The following is a 10000-nucleotide window of genomic DNA, read 5'->3' on the forward strand; positions in this document are numbered from 1 at the left end:
GAGAGAGAGAGAGAGACAGAGAGAGAGAGAGAGAGAGAGAGAGAGAGAGAGAGAGAGAGAGAGAGAGAGAGAGAGAGAGAGAGAGAGAGAGAGAGAGAGAGAGAGAGAGAGAGAGAGAGAGAGAGAGAGAGAGAGAGAGAGAGAGAGAGAGAGAGAGAGCAAATTTAATAGTTATACATTCTAAGCACATCCCGAGTTTCCACCCGGAAGGTGGCTCCGAGTTGAGTGCCTTCCTCATCACAACCGTGTGTATGGCGAAGGGGAACGGGTTGCAGAAGTGGGTATCCTCTACATACATACATACATATATACATACATACATATATACATACATACATACAGTACATACATACATACATACATGAATACATACATACATACATACATACATACATACATACATACATACATACATACATACATACATACATACATACATACATACATACACACATACAGTACATACATATCTGGTGGCTGCGGCGAGGGTCCTTTCCTATATGTAGGACCGTTACTACTACTACTACTACTCGTGCCCTGCCCGCTCGGCGCGCGTTCCAGCGAGCGACCTTACATTGACCTTATTCCAGTCGCCGACTCTTCCCCCGGGGCCCTCTGTTGCGGGACCCCGCAACATTCGTGTCTCGGGGATCGTGGTGGCCCGAACGGCCAGGGCCCCTCGGTCGCACCGTGGAGGGTGGGGGAGGGGCCCCAACCAACCAACGCCTCATTAGCCGCCGCTGACGGAGACACTGAGTTAGTCCGTGACCGTGTAAATACCATGAGGAGGGCAGTCACGGAGCCCACGGTTCTGCCAATCTGTCTGTCTGTCTATCTGTCACTCTGTCTGCCTGTCAGTCAATGCCTGTTCGTCTACCTGTCAGTGCCTGTTCGTCTACATTTCGGCGCCTCTCCGTCTGTCAACTATTGTTTGTCAGTGTCTCTTCTACCTGTCTGTGTGTGTGTGTGTGTGTGTGTGTGTGTGTGTGTGTGTGTGTGTGTGTGTGTGTGTGTGTGTGTGTGTGTGTGTGTGTGTGTGTGTGTGATTCAACACGGTCTTGGATCATGTGTTGGACTCCTGATCGATAGCTATTACCCTCTTGGATGAGAGTTCAGAACTCATATACGGCCTAATTTATATGTAATGATGTGATCTTACACGCACAACTCCTGTTCCACCAGAGTTGGTGTACCGGCTTGCAGTCAGCGATGCTGAGACTTTTTCAGCACTGGGTGGGACTCGAACTCGAACCGCTGATTTAGTGGTCGAGAGCGGTATCACTGCACCGTCGAACCGGTGTGTGTGTGTGTGTGTGTGTGTGTGTGTGTGTGTGTGTGTGTGTGTGTGTGTGTGTGTGTGTGTGTGTTTTCATGCGCGTGCGTGTGTGTGTGAGTCACCATGTTCTTGGATCAAGTGTTCGACTTGTGACCAACAGCTATTTCCCTCCCGGAAGAGAGCTCAGAGCTCATATATGACCAATCTAAAGGTAATGTTGTGACCTAACACGTACACACACACCCAACTCCCCGCCTACGAGAGTTGGAGTAACAACTCGCAGCGCAGTTATACTGAAATTAATTCAGCCCTGGACGGGAGTCGAACCCGGACCGCCGTAGTGACAGCCGAGAACTCTAACCACTGCATGTGTTCATGTGTGTGTGTGTGTGTGTGTGTGTGTGTGTGTGTGTGTGTGTGTGTGTGTGTGTGTGTGTGTGTGTGTGTGTGTGTGATTCACCATGGTCTTTGGATCACGTGTTGGACTCGTGATCGACAGCTATTTCCCTCCCGGAAGAGAGCTCAGAGCTCGTATGACCGATCTATGGGTAATGCTATGACTTTACACGCACACACACACCCAACTCCCAGCCCACGAAAGTTGGAGTAACGACTCGATGCGCAGCGATACTGAAATTACTTCAGCCCTGGGCAGGATTCGAACCCGAACCACCGTAGTGACAGTCGGACACTACCAACCGCGCCACCGAGTCGTGTGTGTGTGCGTGGGTGTATGTGTGTATGTGTGTGTGTGTGTGTGTGTGTGTGTGTGTGTGTGTGTGTGTGTGTGTGTGTGTGTGTGTGTGTGTGTGTGTGTGTGTGTGTGTGTGTGTGTGTGTGTATGTGTTCATGTGTGTGTGTGTGTGTGTGTGTGTGTGTGTGTGTGTGTGTGTGTGTGTGTGTGTGTGTGTGTGTGTGTGTGTGTGTGTGTGTGTGTGTGTGTGTGTGCGTGTTTACCTAGTTGTATTTACCTAGTTGTATTTACCTAGTTTTATTTTGCGGGAGAAGAGCTATGCTCGTAGGGACCCACAGTTGTATCTTTCTGCATCCAGTTCTTTCTTAAAGTCATGTATAGTTTTAGCACTCACTGTTTTCTCCTTTAATCTATTCCATGTATCTATCCTTCTATGTGGAAAGCTATTCTTTTTCAGATCTCTTCTGTAAATGTCCTTCTTAAGTTTCTTCTTATGTCCCCTTGTATTTCTATTGTCCCATTTAAGTAGATCATCCCTGTCAAGAATTTCCATCCCTTTCATAATTCTATATATGTATACCAAATCACCTCTTTCTCTTTTATGCTCCTGAGTTAATAATTTTAGTTTTTCTAATATTTGTTCATATGTCAGCATTTTGAGTGTTGGTGCCATCTTTGTTAGTGCTCTTTGAATTCTTTCTAGTTTCTTTATTTTTCTTTTCTTTTTTTTTTGTACTGGGTGACCATAGGGTCGCTGCATACTCTAATTTTAGTCTTATCAATGTAACTAGGATTTTCTTCACCATCTCCTCGTCCATGTAGTCAAAGGCCACTATCATTGATCTTATTAAGTTGTAGGTTTCTCCAACTATTTTATTTACATGTTTGTCTGGTGTCATGTCATTTGAAATGATCACTCCTAGGTCTCTTTCTGAATTTACTTTTTTAACTTCTTTTGTTCCAATTTTGTATTTGCCGGATATTCTATTTTTGCTTTTTCCAAATTCCATTATACTACATTTTTTAAAGCTCAAATTCACTTCATTCTTTTTACTCCAGTTCCAGACTTTGTCCAGATCTCCCTGACAAGATTTACAGTCTTCTTTGTTACTCACTTTCTTCAATAGTTTTGCATCATCTGCAAAAAGTTTATGTAGCCTTTAATTCCTTCATCCATGTCATTTATATAAATAGCAAACATTATCGGAGCCAATCCAGAGCCTTGGGGTACTCCACTTATCATCTCTACCCATTTTGAGTTCTTTTCTCTAAGTATCACTCTCCTTTTTCTTATTTTCAAGAAGTCTCCCATCCATTTCAATAATTTTCCTTGTATTCTACCTATTAGTTCAATTTTTCTTGTAGTTTTCTGTGTGGTACTTTGTCGAAAGCCTTTTGTAGGTCCAGGAAGGCACAATCTGCCCAGCCATCTCTTTCTTGCATTATGTCTAGCAATCTTGAGTAAAAGCATATCAAGTATGTAGTACAAGATCTTCCACTTCTAAATCCAAATTGGTTGGGGTTTAATGTTTTGTTCTTTTCTAAGTGTTTAGCATATTTTAGCAATTGTGCTTGTCAGGGATACTGGTCTATAATTTGTTGAATTTTCTTTGTCTCCTCCCTTATATATTGGTATAATATTAGCATTCTTCTAGTCTTGTGGTACTTTTCCTTCTTTGATTGAGAAGTCAATTATCTTGTGTATTTTGTCCGTGAGTTCGTCTATGCATTCTTTTAGTATCCAGTTCGCTATTCCGTCTGGACCATGTGACTTTCTGACATCGAGTGTGTGTGTGTGTGTGTGTGTGTGTGTGTGTGTGTGTGTGTGTGTACTGTACTTATACTCTTCTTTCCTCCAATATAGGTAGTCCCAGGATTGTTTAGTATTTATATATGCAGTCTTTGCAGACTGCACATGCTGCTCTAAACTGCGCAACCTGCATATTCCAGTCTTTTTCGTGCATTGCGTAATTTGTAATGAATAATTTTCTCTTTTTTTATGTGATTGAAAGCAGCCCTCATAATTACCTACCATACGTATGATGTCGCTATAATTCATAAAATCTAACCATCTGTATATTTTATATTCAATTTTTTCTTAGTCCATTTCGTTTTTCTTAGCATTCTCCTTTAATTTACTTTTGCTTTTGTCTCTTTGCACTTCCTGTTGTTCAAATCGGGTCCCCACTTTTGGTTCAAGTCAAAGGTTGTTTGCCATTCTGTTGGGCTTCGAAGGACTTACTGTTCTTACCATTTTTCTTTCTCTCTCCGTTTTGGCATCACCTGCAAACATGTTTATGTAGCTGTATATTCCTCCAGTCAAGTCATTTGTACACACCAGGAACATGACGCTGCACTGATCCTGATCCCTGTGGCACTACGCTCGACACACTCTTCCGCCCTGATCACCGTTCCCTTGGAACCAGCGATGCGCACCTGCAAGTTGTCATGCGAGATGGACATGGGTGAGAATCATCTCCCCGCTGCTTATTTCTGAAACCCACTAATATCATCAACTCCACCAAGAGGTGCAACCTCGAAGACTGGCACGCGGTCACTGAACCAGGCCCAAGACCTCACCCCGCCCAGAGTTTTTTGTCATGAGACCTGACAACCGGTGATTGTGATTGTTCGTGTCCTCCTCCTCCTCCTCCAGTTAACCTCTAAATTCTATCGACTCTAACTTGACCCCTTTGGTGTGGTCTGACGGAATCCTTATTGTTTACACATCTAGCTATGACCTGTGCATGGTAATCTGTCTCACTATTATTCTGTGCGTTATATATATACTGTATATATATATATATATATATATATATATATATATATATATATATATATATATATATATATATATATATATATATATATATATATATATATATATATATATATATATATATATATTCATAAATGCGACTGCGTGGTATTAGGAATGGCTTAGTATTTGAGGTAAAGACAACAAATCTGTAATTTTCCGTTTCACTTGGCAACGTAGCTCATGCAACGTTGCCACCCGAAATATACTCGTATATAAAGATATATATATATATATAAAGAGAGAGAGAGAGAGAGAGAAAGAGAGAGAAAGGTAGTGAGCCCCTCTGAGGAGAGTGGAGTGTGTGGCAGAAACGTGGTCTCACCGAGCCGCGCCAAAAGGCTCAAGTTAAAATCGATAGACTATAACAAACAAAAGACCTATATTACAGTACAGACAGTAGTCCAAATTTTCTCTTGCGTTGTGGGGCTGCGGGTGTCCCGTCACTGAAACTCGAGGAAGCAATTATCACCAACTTTACTCTTCTTGTCCGTCCCCAATCTCTTAGGCAGAAAATCACCGTGTCAATTTTTTTAATCCAATAATGACAACTCGCTCAAGAAATGTGACATTATATTGTACGATTGTCTGTGAGTGTGTGTGTGTGTGTGTGTGTGTGTGTGTGTGTGTGTGTGTGTGTGTGTGTGTGTGTGTGTGTGTGTGTGTGTGTGTGTGTGTGTGTGTGTGTGTGTGTGTGTGTGTGTGTGTGTGTGTGTGTGTGTGTGTGTGTGTGTGTGTGTGTGTGTGTGCGTACACATGTACATCCAATGCATATGTATTAGTATGCTAACGTAGACTATTACATTTGGCAGAGTCAAATGCCCACTTGTCATCTTTTATCACTCAACTCGATCCCACATCAACACTGACTTCGGTGTATAGTGTTTATGTTTACGATGGTTACAGTTGTGGTGGTGGTGATAGCGGTGTTGGTGTTAGTGGTGGTGGTGGTAGTGATGGTGATGGTAGGGGTAGTGGTAGTGGTGGTAGTGTTGGTGGTAGTGTTGGTGGTGGTGGTAGTAGTAGTAGTAGTAGTAGTAGTAGTAGTAGTAGTAGTAGTAGTAGTAGTAGTAGTAGTAGTAGTAGTAGTAGTAGTAGTAGTAGTAGTAGTAGTAGTAGTAATGATACTGGCGATGGTGAAATTCATGGTAGCTGTGGTAATAGTCTTTGTGGTGGTGGTTTTGGTGGTTGTGGTTGTGGTGGTTGTGGTGGTTGTGGTGGGGGTGGTTCATGTGATTGTTGTGATGCTTGTGGCTGTAGTTGTGGTTGTGATGGGGGTGGTTCATGTGATTGTTGTGATGCTTGTGGCTGTAGTTATGGTTGTGGTTGTGGCGGTGGTGGAGGCGATGTCGCCTCCCGAGGTCGCGAACCCAGGCTCGATCCCCACCGTCCAGCGGCGACCGCCACATGCGTTGGATGTCGCCAGCACGCTCGGACACAATAACGGCTCCGGCCCGCAGTTAAGCGCCTCCCATTGTAAGCTCCCTCAACACCCCTTTAATAGTGACATATTTAGTGCTTTTGGTGACAATAGTGGTTTCTTCATCTTCCCTCACCATCCAGCCTCTATCACTTCACTTTCTCCCTCGCCTTGAATACACACACACACACACACACACACACACACACACACACACACACACACACACACACATATTATATATATGTATATATGTATATATATATATATACATATATATATATATATATATATATATATATATCAACCACAATACACTTTAATTCTAAGCCATCAACATCGGGAGACCCGCGAAGGCCAACATGCAGAAATTGAAAAGTGGTACAGCCAAGGACTCGAACCAGGGCTATCACGTGACAAGTGCTTTAGTGACTTAACTGACTGCGCCATCAAGAGAGATATAAGTTGAGCGCAGCTTTTTTATTATATTTATATGCTCGAGTTACATACACATACACGAATTTTTGCGTTCAACCCATCTCTACTATTAGAGTACAAATGGTAAGTATACGAACGCGGGAAAGTATTTGTACAACACTGAATGGGTCCCGGTGAACAGAAATACATTTTTATCAACTACAATACACTTTAATTCTAAGCCATCAACATCGGGAGACCCGCGGAGGCCAACATGCAGAAATTGAAACGTGGTACGGCCAAGGATTATATATACATATATATATATATATATATATATACATATATATACATATATATATATACATATATATACATATATATACATATATATACATATATGCATGAGAAATCACATAAACTCGTGATTTGAAATATGCGAGAAAAAAAAAACAAGGAAAAAGATAAACTGATGACCAAGCGCTTTCGTCTATTCAGACATCCTGGGGATGTCTGAAAAGACGAAAGCGCTTGGTCATCAGTTTATCTTTTTTCTTGGTGTTTTTTCCGCATATATATATATATATATATACATACAGTATATATGTATGTATATATATATACATATATATATATATATATATATATATATATACATATATATACATATATATATATACATATATATACATATATATACATATATAATTTATTAAAGAAAAATGAGGAAGTAGGTAGAAGAAGAGTAGGCGAAGATGTGTCGGAACACTTTATTGCTTTTATATTTCGATCAATGAGGAGATTCCTGAATACGACCTCACTAGTCAAAACCTAAAAGCAATAAAGTGCTATAACACATCTTTACCTAACCTTCCTTCACCCACATATATATATATATATATATATATATATATATATATATAAATCAGCCATCCTGAGTCCACTGCTGAACAAAGGCCTCTTTCATAGCATTCCATGATTCAGACAACCGCACCAACCTCTACCACGTCACTCCTGCAAAGTTCTCCATCTTGTCTCTCTACCTTCTGTCTGATCTCCCTCTTCCACGCTTCCTATCTCGCGGCGTCCACTCAGTAACACACTTGCTCCATCGCTCATCAGTCTTTCGCACTAACTTACCTGTCCAGTTCCACTTCCTCTCTTTTACCGCCTCCACAATATCTTTCACTCTAGTCTGCTTTCTTACCCAACTTGCTCTCTTTCGGTCTCTCAGTGTTATTTTCATCACTGATCTCTCCATTCTCCTCTGTTCAAACTTTAGCTTTGTTTCCATCGCCTTCGTCAGTTTCCAAGTCTCACACCCGTAGATTATTGCTGGCAGAAAGGTAGAGAGCCTCTTAGGATTTTATTATACCAAACACTTTCCAACCAATTGCAATACGTCTTTTTATTTCATTATCATGATCTTTCGTCATTTTCACCTAAATAATTATACTCTTCAATTTCCTCAAAACTCTCTTTGAACTTTCGTGTTGAATATTACTTTGGTTTTACTCTTTTTTATTTTTAAACCTACTTTGAGACTTTCCTTGTTCAGATCGCTCAGCATGTCTTGCAAGTCTTTCTGAAATAGGAATAATGTCATCCGCAAATCTTAGGTGGTTCAAATATTCGCCATTAATCTTCAAACCTTACTCTTTCCAACTCAGCCTTCTGAAAATATCTTTCAAACATGCTGTAAATAATTTGGGTGAAATTGTATCACCTTGCCATACTCCTTTCTCGATCTTGATCTTTTCTGTATCTTTATGTAGTCGAATTATAGCCGTACCTTTCGCATAAACACTTTCTAGAACACCTCATTATCTGTTCGTTTGTACCCTACCCTGTTTGCGTAGAGAGTTTAGTATTGTTATTTGTTCTACCGAGTCAAAGGCCTTCCCGTAACTTACAAAAGCTAAACACAGAGGTATATTGTATTCTGTCGTTTTCTCGATTAGTTGGTTCATCGCCTGCAAATGGTCTAGAGACAAATATCCGCTTCTAAAATCTGCCTGTTCTCTCGTTTGGTTTCCATCTAAAATTTGACTTAGTTTATTTGTAAGGATCTTGGAGAATACTTTATATACATTTGATGACGAACTAATCGGTCAATAGTTACTAAGGTCCTTTTGGTCTCCTTTTTTATGAAGCAAAATCACTATGGAATTGCACCACGATTCAGGAACGCTTTCTTGACGTAAGCACTGGGTGTACAACTGAGCTAATTTAATATGAACTTCTTTCCCTGCGTTTTTCAAAAGATCTATCGATATACCATCTTCCCCAGATGCTTTTCCTCGTTTCATATTTTTAGAGCAAATTCTACTTCTTCCTTTGTAAGCTCGCTGGTTGAGCGGGTTAGGGTGTCGTTACTTGCGGCGAAGGTCGAGGGGATGGCGGTTCGAATCCTGCCACCAGCGAAGTTGAACCAAGGGCATGGTTCATTAAATTCCACGCTACAAAGCCCTCTGTGAGGGGCACCGTCCTAGCCTTCCGACAGGGGGGAGTTTGTGACGTTAAACCATATCATCATTCTTTGTAATCTCTGGTACACTACTAACGTCTTCAGATAAATTTACTGACTTAAATACGGTCTTCGACGAGTAAAGCTCTTGGTAAAATTCTTCTACTCATTTTCCCATTCTGTCTCTGCATGTAATGATTTCTCCATTTATATATTTCAAACATATCATTTGCTATCTTCCTAAAGCAAGTCTGCGTTTGGCCCCTTTGATACTTTTACCTCTCCGAGTAGTTTCCTCTATTTCATCTATGTTTCTCTTTCTTTTCTTTGATCTCTGTCTTTTGTTGATAAACTTGTTTAGTTCTACTTTATTTCGCCTCTCCTACTTTTAATCTGCATGGTTCTTCTTTTAATGAGGTCATTTGTAGCTTTGGAGCATTTGTTTTATCCAATAGTTTTTCTACTTCCTATTTTCTCTGCAGATTCCCTAATGATATTCACTAAATACAAATTTATATCTTCCACGGTGTCCTCGTCAGTTCTTAGAGCTTCGAATCTATTTTTTATTTCTAATTTAAATTTCTTATTATTATTCTTAACCTTTGCAAGACTTATTTTCTTTCTTAAAACTAGTTTATTTCTCTCAGATCTAAAATTGAATTTTGCTGTGCAACCTACCATTCTATGGTCACTCTCTACAGTATGTTGAGTTTATTTATGACCATAACATTACTAACGCTCTTGCTCTCATCTAATATGAAGTCTACTTCGTTCTTTGTTGTTCCATTTGGACTTCTCAAGGTCCATTTATGACCTACACACTTTTGGAAATGTATATATACATATATATGTATATATATGTATATATATATATATTCATATATACATTACAGTATATATACATACAT

The sequence above is a fragment of the Oratosquilla oratoria genome, chromosome 26 (assembly GCF_046742065.1).
Source record: "Oratosquilla oratoria isolate Oo_2021 chromosome 26, ASM4674206v1, whole genome shotgun sequence".
Taxonomy (NCBI): Eukaryota; Metazoa; Arthropoda; class Malacostraca; order Stomatopoda; family Squillidae; genus Oratosquilla; species Oratosquilla oratoria.